The sequence below is a fragment of the Cucumis melo genome, chromosome 4 (assembly GCF_025177605.1).
Source record: "Cucumis melo cultivar AY chromosome 4, USDA_Cmelo_AY_1.0, whole genome shotgun sequence".
Lineage (NCBI taxonomy): Eukaryota > Viridiplantae > Streptophyta > Magnoliopsida > Cucurbitales > Cucurbitaceae > Cucumis > Cucumis melo.
This window is the reverse complement of record NC_066860.1, coordinates 6,591,166-6,602,126: the sequence shown is the minus strand read 5'-3', so window position 1 is coordinate 6,602,126 and position 10,961 is coordinate 6,591,166. Positions and strand designations below refer to the sequence as shown.

Genomic DNA, 10,961 nt, shown 5'->3' with positions numbered 1-10,961 from the left:
GGGTTGTTGGCAGGCCGAGAAGAATTAAACCGAGCTTATAGACCAAGGATCTAGCCCAAGACTGTGAGTGACAAAACCAACTTTGAAATATTTTCCATAATTGTTATTATGATTGAATGCGATAAATGTTTGTTTACGAAGCCATGACAGGTATTTGAATTTCATGACTATTTTCAAGTATACATTTGGAGATTAGATTTCTTAAAGAAATTTATGCTAGCACGTAGATATTAAATGTTTGAAAAGTATTTAAACCACAATATTTTAAGCAAAGCATGAATTAGTATGAAGTTTTGTTTTAAGAACTACAATTTTCCACGAAAGAGCTGAGTAAAGTTCGAGCTTTGTGTAAGGATCCGCTGTGTTTTGTGGCATGTATAATAGTTTATATACTAGATTGGCAAGTTCATCACATGAATGTTTGAAGCAGAGTCGACAGATACAGGTACAGAAAAGCGTTGTTCGTCAGCTTCACGCCATCTTTCGGTCTAAGGTAGCAGGTAGTCCGGGAGGGGGTGTGACAACATGGTATTAGAGCAGTTTGCTCCATGGGAATTAAGGTAGAGCGGTTAGCTCTAAGAAGAAACTGGAAAGTAAATAATTGAAAGTCAAGTTAGCTTAAAGGGAACTAGTGGAGTATGGTCTAGGTAAGGGTAGAAGTGAGTCCAATTATTATTAATATGTGAGTAGACATTTAGTATCATGCATTTGAGTTAAGTATTTATAGTATGTCTAATGTGTTGACATATTATAGGAGTCATGCCACCACGTACTGGTAGACGATGCCGGCAGAATCAGGACGGGATGCAAGGTCCTACCCAAGTTCCATCTGTAGGGGAATCTAGTACCCTAGGAGTTCGAGGTGGGGCAGGAAACGAGCAGTTTGCGAGAACTACACAGGAAATAGGAAGGCCTGATAGAGCAGAGCCTAGTGATCCAGAAAAGGCATACGGAATTGAACGACTGAAGAAGTTAGGGGCTACAGTGTTTGAAGGTTCCATAGATCCAGCTGATCTAGAGAACTGGTTGAATATGCTTGAAAAGTGTTTTGATGTGATGAATTGTCCTGAGGAGCGAAAGGTTAGATTGGCCACATTTTTGTTGCAAAAAGAGGCTGAAGGATGGTGGAAATCTATATTAGCAAGGCGCAGTGATGCACGTGCTTTATACTGGATGACTTTTAGAGGCATATTCAAAGATAAGTATTATCCCAGCACATACTGCGAAGCCAAGAGGGATGAATTTCTGGGGTTGAAATAAGGATCACTTTCAGTGGCTGAGTATGAGAGGAAGTATACCGAGCTTTCACGGTATGCTAACGTTATTGTAGCTTCTGAGAGTGACAGGTGCCGAAGGTTTGAAAGAGGGTTGCGTTTTGAAATATGTACCCCAGTTACGGCCATTGCTAAGTGGACGAATTTCTCTCAGTTAGTGGAGACTGCCCTTCGTGTGGAGTAGAGTATAACAGAAGAGAAATCGGCAGTGGAGCTTAGTCGTGGGACTTCAAGAGCTAGTGGATTTAGAGGCCGTGAGCAGCGGAGGTTCACGCCTGGGATAAATATTTCAAGCCGTCAAGATTTTAAGAATCGCTCTGGAGGCCAAGCATCGAGAAACGTGAGTTATGGTAGTGTTTTTCAGAGACAGAGCCAGAGAATACCTAGTCAACCCATTAGATCAACAGTAAGATCGCAACAAGGTCAGAAGTCCATTGCTAGTACCGTCAGGCGAACACCATGCATGAGTTGTGGCAGGAACCATCGGGGTCAGTGTTTGGTAGGTGCCGATGTATGTTACCAGTGCGGACAGCCAGGACATTTCAAGAAAGATTGTCCGCAGTTGAACATGAAAATTCAGAGAGATCAGGGAGTTGGGTCCCAGACAGTTGAGCAATCGAGAGTTTCAGTGGTTCCAACAGAGGGCACCAGTGGTGCAAGGCAAAAGGGAGTTGTTGGAAGACAGAAGCAACAGGGAAAAGTCTATGCTATGACTCAACAAGAAGCGGAGGACGCACCAGACGTGATTACTGGTACAATTCTTATTTGTAATGTACCTGCAGATGTTTTATTTAATCCAGGTGCTACGCATTCCTTTGTTTCTAGTATATTTCTGACTAAGTTGAATAGGATGCTAGAGCCTTTATCTGAGGGGTTAGCTATATACACTCCAGTTGGTGACGTTTTACTTGTTAATGAGGTGTTACGTAATTATGAAGTTTTAGTAGAAGGTATCAGTTTGCTAGTGGACTTGCTACCACTAGAGTTGCAGAGGTTAAATGTAATTTTGGGAATGGATTTCTTATTTGCTCACCATGCATCTATGGATTGCCATAAGAAGGAAGTGGTTTTCAAAAAACCAGGCTTTGCTGAAGTGGTTTTTAGAGGTATGAGGAATGTCGTTTCTAGAAGTTTAATCTCAGTTTTGAAAGCTGAGAAATTACTGAGGAAGGGTTGCACAGCGTTTCTTGCACACATCGTAGTAGTGCAGAGAGAAAAGCTAAAGCCAGAAGATGTTCCTGTGGTGAAAGAGTTTCTTGATGTATTTCCAGATGATCTGTCAGGTTTGCCACCTGATAGAGAGATTGAGTTCACCATTGAATTATTACCAGGAACAGCACCTATTTCACAGGCCCCGTATAGAATGGCTCCAAGCGAGCTAAAAGAATTGAAGATGCAGTTACAAGAACTAGTTGACAAGAGATACATCAGGCCTAGTGTTTCGCCGTGGGGAGCACCAGTGCTTTTTGTGAAAAAGAAAAATGGTACCCTCAGATTATGTATTGACTATAGACAGTTAAACAAGGTTAGAATACGTAACAAGTATCCTTTACCACGCATCGATGACTTATTTGATCAACTAAAGGGAGCAGCGTTGTTCTCTAAGATTGACTTAAGGTCAGGATACCACCAGTTGAAGGTTAGAGAATCAGATATTGCTAAGCCAGCATTTAGAACGAGGTATGAGCATTATGAGTTTCGAGTTATGCCATTCGGTTTAACGAATGCGCCAGCGGTTTTCATGGATCTTATGAACAGGATCTTCCATCGGTATTTAGATCAGTTTGTGATTGTGTTCATTGATGATATATTAGTTTACTCGGTTGACAGAGAATCTCATGAGGAACATCTGAGGATTGTTCTACAGACTCTACGTGAAAAACAGTTATACGCTAAGTTTAGCAAATGTGAGTTCTGGTTGGAACAAGTAGTATTTTTGGGGCATGTAGTTTCAGCAAAAGGAGTTAGTGTCGATCCACAAAAAGTAGAAGCAATTGTCAATTGAGAAAGACCAATTAATGCCACAAAAGTACGTAGTTTCCTGGGTTTGGCAGGATACTATAGGCTTTTTATTGAGGATTTCTCTCGATTGGCATTGCCTTTGACCGCTTTGACAAGGAAGAATGTTAAGTTTGAGTGGTCAGATAAATACGAGCAAAGTTTTCAGGAATTGAAGAAAATACTAGTTACAGCACCTATTTTGGCACTTCCTGTAACAGGGAAGGACTATGTGATTTATTGTGATGCTTCAAGGCTAGGATTATGTTGTGTGCTTATGCAAGATGGGAATGTAATAGATTATGCTTCAAGGCAGTTGAAGGAGCATCTACCCATGATCTTGAGCTAGCAGCAGTTGTTTTAGCACTAAAAATCTGGAGACACTATTTGTTCGGGGAAAAGTGCCATATTTTCACAGATCATAAAAGTCTGAAGTATATTTTTGATCAGAAAGAGCTAAATCTGAGACAAAGGCGATGGCTAGAACTGATTAAAGATTATGATTGTACTATAGAGTATCATCCAGGTAAGGCCAACGTAGTAGCAGATGCATTAAGTAGGAAGTCAAGACTTCCGAAGAGTGTCTTGTGTGGTATTCGAGTATCTTTGTTGAATGAGTTAAGAGGTTCCAAGGCAGTAGTAACTACAGAGAATTCAGGAAGTCTCTTAGCTCAATTTCAGGTTTGGTCTTCTCTAGTAACTGAGATTGTAAGAAGACAGTCAGAAGACAGTAATTTACAGAAGAAGTTTGAGAAATCCAAGAAAGGCTTAGAGGTGGAGTTTGAGCTGAGAACAGATGGAGCCATTGTTAAACAGGGAAGATTATGTGTTCCGAATATCAGTGAGCTTAAGAATGCTATTCTAGAAGAAGCTCACAGTTCAGCTTACGCTATGCATCCAGGTAGCACCAAGATGTACAAAACTTTAAAAAAGACTTATTGGTGGTCTGGAATGAAGCAAGAGATAGCTGAATATGTTGATAGATGTTTGATTTGTCAACAGGTTAAACCAGTAAGACAGAGGCCAGGAGGATTTCTTAATCCTTTGCCAGTGCCAGAGTGGAAATGGGAGCATATTACTATGGATTTTCTATTTGGATTACCTCGTACATCCAGTAGACATGATGGTATATGGGTAATAGTAGACAGACTCACCAAGACGACACGATTTATACCGATTAAAATGACATCTACGTTAGACCAGCTAGCGAGATTATATGTTGATAAGATTGTGAGTCAGTATGGAGTACCAGTGTCCATAGTTTTAGATAGGGATCCGAGGTTTACTTCTAAATTTTGGCCTAGTTTACAGAAAGCAATGGGAACAGGGCTAAAGTTTAGTACATCATTTCATCCCCAAACAGATGGTCAGTCCGAGAGGACCATCCAAACTTTAGAGGACATGTTGAGAGCATGTGTCCTACAACTTAAAGGAAGTTGGGATACCCACTTGCCACTTATGGAGTTTGCTTATAATAATAACTATCAGTCTAGTATCGGTATGGCACCATATGAAGCCTTATACGGGAGACCATGCAGAACTCCTGTGTGCTGGAATGAAGTGGGAGAGCGGAAGTTAGTAGGTCCTGAGTTGGTTCAGATTACGACAAACAATATTAAGTTGATCAGAGAAAATCTGAGGAAAGCCCAAGATCGACAGAAAAGTTATGCGGATAAGCGGCGAAGAAACCTAGAATTCCAAGTTGGAGATCAAGTTTTCTTGAAATTATCTCCATGGCGAGGTGTTATTCGTTTCGGAAGAAAAGGTAAGTTAAGTCCTAGATATATTGGGCCATATCAGATAACGGAACGAGTGGGACCAGCAGCGTATAGACTTGAGTTGGCAATAGAACTTGCACGAATACATGATGTTTTCCATGTATCCATGTTAAGAAAATATATACCAGATCCATCACATGTGTTGCAAGAGCAACCCGTTGAATTAAAAGAAGATTTGAGTTATGTTGAAGAACCAGTTAAGATTCTCGACAGTAGGAACAAGTTTTGAGAAACAAAACGATTCCACTCATAAAGGTTTTGTGGAGACATCATGGAGCGGATGAGGCAACTTGGGAACCAGAATATCAGATGAAGAAGAAATATCCGATACTTTTTAGTTAAGGACATTCTAAATTTCGAGGACGAAATTTTCTAAAGGGAAGGTAAGTTGTAAACCCCCAATTTTCTTGGTTTAATTTCTTTAAATGTGGAAAGAAAAAAAAAGAAAAAGAAAAAGAAAATGGAAATTAAGTGTAAATATATATATATATATATATATATATATATATATATATATATATATATAAAATAGTTTTATTAAATAAAGTAAAGAAAACAAAGAAAACAAAGGATAAAAAGAAGAAAAGGAGAAGAAAATTTCATTTTTTCTTTTATTCTTCTTCTTCTCTTCCCTTCACCGCCAAGATTTTGGAAGACATCCAACTTTCATTTTTTATTTTCTTTTTCCTTCTTCAATTTGCAGAGAACTTCTAAGAGAGAATTTGAAAGAAGAGAAATTTTACTAGAATTTTGAGGTTGAAGAAGAGGAGGAGAACTCAAGCAAAGTGTATCAATGGCTGAATTTTAGTTCATTCTGCTCATCACTGGTTTTTAACTCGGTTTGAACTCTTCAAAAGGAATTAAGAGGTGAGATTTACATTTACTGAAAGTTAACTCATTTTTCAAACAAACTTTATGAAGAACGTTGGAGCAAATTCGGATATTCATTTGGTGCTTTTTGATGAAGAAAACAGGGCAGTTGGTTTTCACTCGAAATCAGAAGGTCTCTGGTTTTTCTTGTATTTCAGAGTGTATCGATGGCGTTAGAATCTATATTTGGTATGGTTGGAAAGCTTATTCAATTTACTACAAATTTCATGAAGACACTGTAAACCAAAAACGACTAAAAATCAGTTAAATTGTAGGGACAAGTTAAAGAGGTCGTGTGCGCGCGATTCTGGAAGTTGTTCTGTTTTGAGGGTTATATGTATTTATGCACGGGGAATCAGATTTATATGTATTCAGGTAAGTTTTAGAGGATCTCAAAATGAAGATTTGGATATGAAGAACACTCATTTTGGTTAAGTATTAAGAAAGTTATAGTCCTTTGAAGTTTATGTTAGAAATCTGGAAATTTTAGAGAATTGTTGAAATAGGATTTTATTTCTTAAGCTTTGTTTTCGTGAGCGTCATCTTTGGTGCGACATGTTATGTATATCTTTAGGAAACCAGAATGTTTAGAGTTTTAATACTCTGTTGGGTTGTTGGCAGGCCGAGAAGAATTAAACTGAGCTTATAGACCAAGGATCTAGCCCAAGATTGTGAGTGACAAAACCAACTTTGAAATATTTTCCATAATTGTTATTATGATTGAATGCGATAAATGTTTGTTTACGAAGTCATGAAAGGTATTTGAATTTCATGACTATTTTCAAGTATACATTTCGAGACTAGATTTCTTAAAGAAATTTATGCTAGCACGTAGATATTAAATGTTTGGAAAGTATTTAAACCACAATATTTTAAGCAAAGCATGAATTAGTATGAAGTTTTGTTTTAAGAACTACAATTTTCCAAGAAAGAGCTGAGTAAAGTTCGAGCTTTGTGTAAAATTTATAAGCAGGCATGTTTTAATATTTTAAGATGATTTATGAAATTTCCATTAACTACATGACTGAGATCTTGAGCCTGAGGCTAGAGATTACAAATTTCTAAGCGGGCCCCACTACGACAAAGACGATGGGAGTGTTGGGCGGACCCCACTACATCGTAGTGCTTGTAATTGTTGTTGTACTAGGTGTACCCTACACAATGTAGATTCGTCATGTTAGTTAAAATGCTTCGATATACTTGATATGCCTTGCTAGATTTCAATGATGAACATGCTGAGTATTTAAGGAAGCTATTCTTACTACTACACATTTACATTTACGACTTGTATAAACAGATTTATATGTGTAAAGTTTTCACGTGCTCTTATCTTTAAATTCATAGTTTTAAACTGAGTCACTCACTGAGCTTCATAGCTCACCCTTTCCAAAATGTTTTACCCATTTTCCAGGTAGAGATCGAGTTCCCGGTGCCTGATAGACTGCCTTAGTCTGCTGAAGCTTCATTATCGATTGCCAGTACGTGTTTTGAGTTGGGCATAGAGTCTGTTATGTTGTGATGTATACACACCCTTGTATGTTATAGATACTCCACAGTTTGTATAAGCTTTAGGAGCTATAGTTGTGTAAATTTTGTTGGTTATATTTTGATTAAGGTGTCTTTAGGTTTACTCGTGAAATCGGTAAATTTTGAGGTACACTTCATGTATGTGTTTGACTAGCTGTGTTTGACTAGCCTAGGATCCGCTGTGTTTTGTGGCATGTACAATAGTTTATATACTAGATTGGCAAGTTCATCACATGAAAGTTTTAAGCAGAGTCGACAGATACAGGTACAGAAAAGCGTTGTTCGTCGGCTTCACGCCATCTTTCGGTCTAAGGTAGCAGGTAGTCAGGGAGGGGGTGTGACATTTTCTCTGTAAAGAAAACTTTGATAAATCTAATTTGGTTCCCACAAATCATCTCAATCTAGAGAATATGAAAGTTTCCAAGTAGTGGTGTTCTCCAATTTGGAGTTTTGTAGATATAGGGACGTCAACAATCGTAAGTTTCCTCTTCTTTATTCTTCTTTGTAATTTTTTTAAAGCATGCTTAGCTATAGAAATTAATTTTATAATTATTTTGCCAATGCATTGTTATTTTTAGGTTCCAATTATAATTGGGTCTCTGTAATTCTTCCGCTGTAAAGAGCTTTTTATCCCTTTACTAGGGACATAGGGTGGAAGACAAAATTCACTCCTACCCACTTTTAAGGTTAGTAGATAGGTTATTCTATTAAGGACGGAATCCAAGTTTCAAACAAGGGGCCCCACCCTCTTATGAATGAGAGAGATTCGGTTTGTAGGTAAGACCTTCAACAAATTGTTCAATAGTGGATCAGTAGGACTTAAGGAATAAGATGTAATCTTAGGGGTAAAACAGTATTTTGATCCAGGCGAGGTTACGAACAACCTGTGAAGGATTAACTTACTAATCATGGTTATATCAGATAGACAGAAATATATTTGTAGTATAGGGAGTGCAATTATGAGACTTTAGTGGAATAACCCGTAAGTTAACGAATGTTGACTAGCTCGATCTAAATGGTCAGTTAATCTCGAATCGTTGGAGCTTATGATTTATAGGTCCATTAGGTTCTCCTGCAAGCTCATATGGAATTAAATTATAACAATATGTAGGAATAATTTGAATTGTTCGAATTAGGTACAAAGAGAGAAATCGATGACTACATGTGATATAGTCGTCGGTTATAGAGCTTTATGTTTTTATGTGATTTAAATATTAAAAATATGAATACAGGTTCGTATTCGAAAGCTCGAAACTGATGATAATGGTCAAAATTGTAAAAGTCAAACTTTGACCGATTTATATTTACATGTGATTTGAATTTTAGAAAACTGAATGCACATTAATGTTTGGGAGGTCGGAATTAATGAAGATGGGCAAAATGGTAAAAACTCAAAATGTTGACTTTTGACTTGAAAAAGGAAAAGTTTGACTTTGATTTTAAAGTTGAAATGACTATATTGTCCTTGGACTCAACTAATGGAAAAATCCAACATTTTGTTGGATAATCCCACTAACACTTAGTCGAATAGATGGCTACATGAGATGTAAACATCTAACCCACTAAGTTCCACTAATAGTTAGTGAAATGCTAGTGTTGAAAACTTTTGCTTATAACCCACTTTTTCATTTGCTTATAAATAACTTATTTTTCAATTTGTTCAAAACTTTTGCCATTTTTAGTAAATTTGGAAATTAGAAAAAGTATTTCATTTTTTTCTCTCTCTATCTCAACCCTTAAACTCCTTCCAATTTCCTTCTCTTTCTCAAATTGCTTTACCTAATCGGATCCCACAACCCGATTCTAAGTCTAGAGAATAGTGGGTCAACAATAGTGGTGATTCCAGGTTTGAATTTGTGAGAAGATATCGAGGAATCGAGAAGCTATGAATTAGGTATGACTCTATTAACCTAAATTTCGTTTGATTAGAGTAGTTTTATAAACATGTTAATCTCTAATTAGTTTGATGGATCTAAAGTAAGATTCGATCTTAATTTCACTGCGCATGTATCGTTTTCCATCAGGTGCTTGTTAATTTATGTGCATACGCAATAGCTCATAGATGTGTCATGCTAAGGCTCTAATTGAGTGACTAGTAGGCGACTAAATAGGGTTATGTGATAAATGGTGTAATCCTATTTATGCAGCGCAAAACTTCTAATGATATGCGCATAGTGCAAGTTTTCCTCTTTATCATCCAAGTGCAAGCGAAGAGAGGTTTCCTGGTAAGTCTAGAATCGAACACAGAAAATTAATGTTCCTATTGAATTTATTGCACAACTAAACTCATATGTTATACGCTATACAGTGTGAAAATATGCATAGTATAATTTATTTAAGTTATCAACACTACGGTGCCTTTGGCGGTGCAAGATGGACATGTGCGATGAGGTGGTATGGAACATAAACATGGTTCGTTGGCATGGTAGGAAATAATGATTAATTATCTAATCGCAATGGAATGTTCTTCAATAATTCAAGGCGATACAATGTATATATTAACTTCAGAACTAACAGAAGCGACCTTTCAGTGCTTTCGACATACTTGCTCGCCTTTCGAGATTCGAATATTTAAAGTTAAGCTATGATTTGTATCTAATCAGCTTGTTTGCATTATGAGAAATTTAGCCTTAATTAAGGTGGACAACCCTTCGGAGCTTTCTTCGCACACGTTAACATCTATGCAAGTTATGTGAAGGATGAAGTCGGTGATAGATTGCATTGTTGCAATCTTCATGTGGCTTGCTTAGTTAATTATGTGCTTTCACTTGCTAGGTGATTCTGATCAATATCATTGTCTTTCTCACAAATACATAATACGTTGACATTTGTATTTAACTAACCAAAACTTATAAAAGATACACTTTAATTCTCTAATATAAAAAACACATTTCATTTCTCAAAAACTAACTAAACAGCTTGCACATGGATAAGAAACGAGTAATGGGAGAATGAAAGAAGAAATTCATTACTATTATAAACAAAACTTTAGGCTTTTCGGACAAATAGTACATTTTACAAAATAATACAATGTAAACAGAAAATGGAATACAAAGAAATACATCAAGCCTCAGAGTATGATTTCTCATACTCCTTGGCTTTGATTTTACCTGTTCTTGAGGGGAAAATAGAAGGAGAAATACTCTTTCTCTATCATTTTGTTCTGAGCTCTCACTTAAAACTCAAGGGAAGAAAGAATGGACGATATGAACTTGCTTTTCAGCAAAAGATTGTACACCCAACTTTGAAGTTGAGACCTCTATTTATATGTGAGGAATGATGTTGACAGGACATCCAATCCTTCATTAATGCCTCTGAAAAGCTGCATCAATGCTGCACATGTGTCCTTTTGATATTTCTTGAACATCCGCACCAACCAAATTTGTTTACTAGTGCATCAGATCAACTAACTGGATTGCTTGTCGCCATGTTGGTTGGATGTGTCTCCTTGCATAGCATTCTATTGTCGAGCTTTACTTCTTTTTTACTATTATCCTATGGTAAAAATATTAAA

General features: G+C 37.0%; 1 long non-coding RNA gene across 2 annotated transcripts; it reads left to right on the top strand.

Moving 5' to 3' along the window:
* The first annotated feature begins 5,775 nt into the window (after positions 1 to 5,775).
* LOC127148852 (uncharacterized) lies at positions 5,776 to 7,784 on the top strand. 2 transcript variants are annotated; one of them, XR_007819989.1, is made up of 5 exons: positions 5,776 to 5,917; positions 6,025 to 6,109; positions 6,196 to 6,295; positions 6,542 to 6,591; positions 7,332 to 7,784. It is a non-coding gene; the product is annotated as an uncharacterized LOC127148852 (long non-coding RNA). The 2 variants fall into 2 exon arrangements; XR_007819988.1 differs by having other exon boundaries at positions 6,025 to 6,295.
* Positions 7,785 to 10,961: the final 3,177 nt, after the last annotated feature.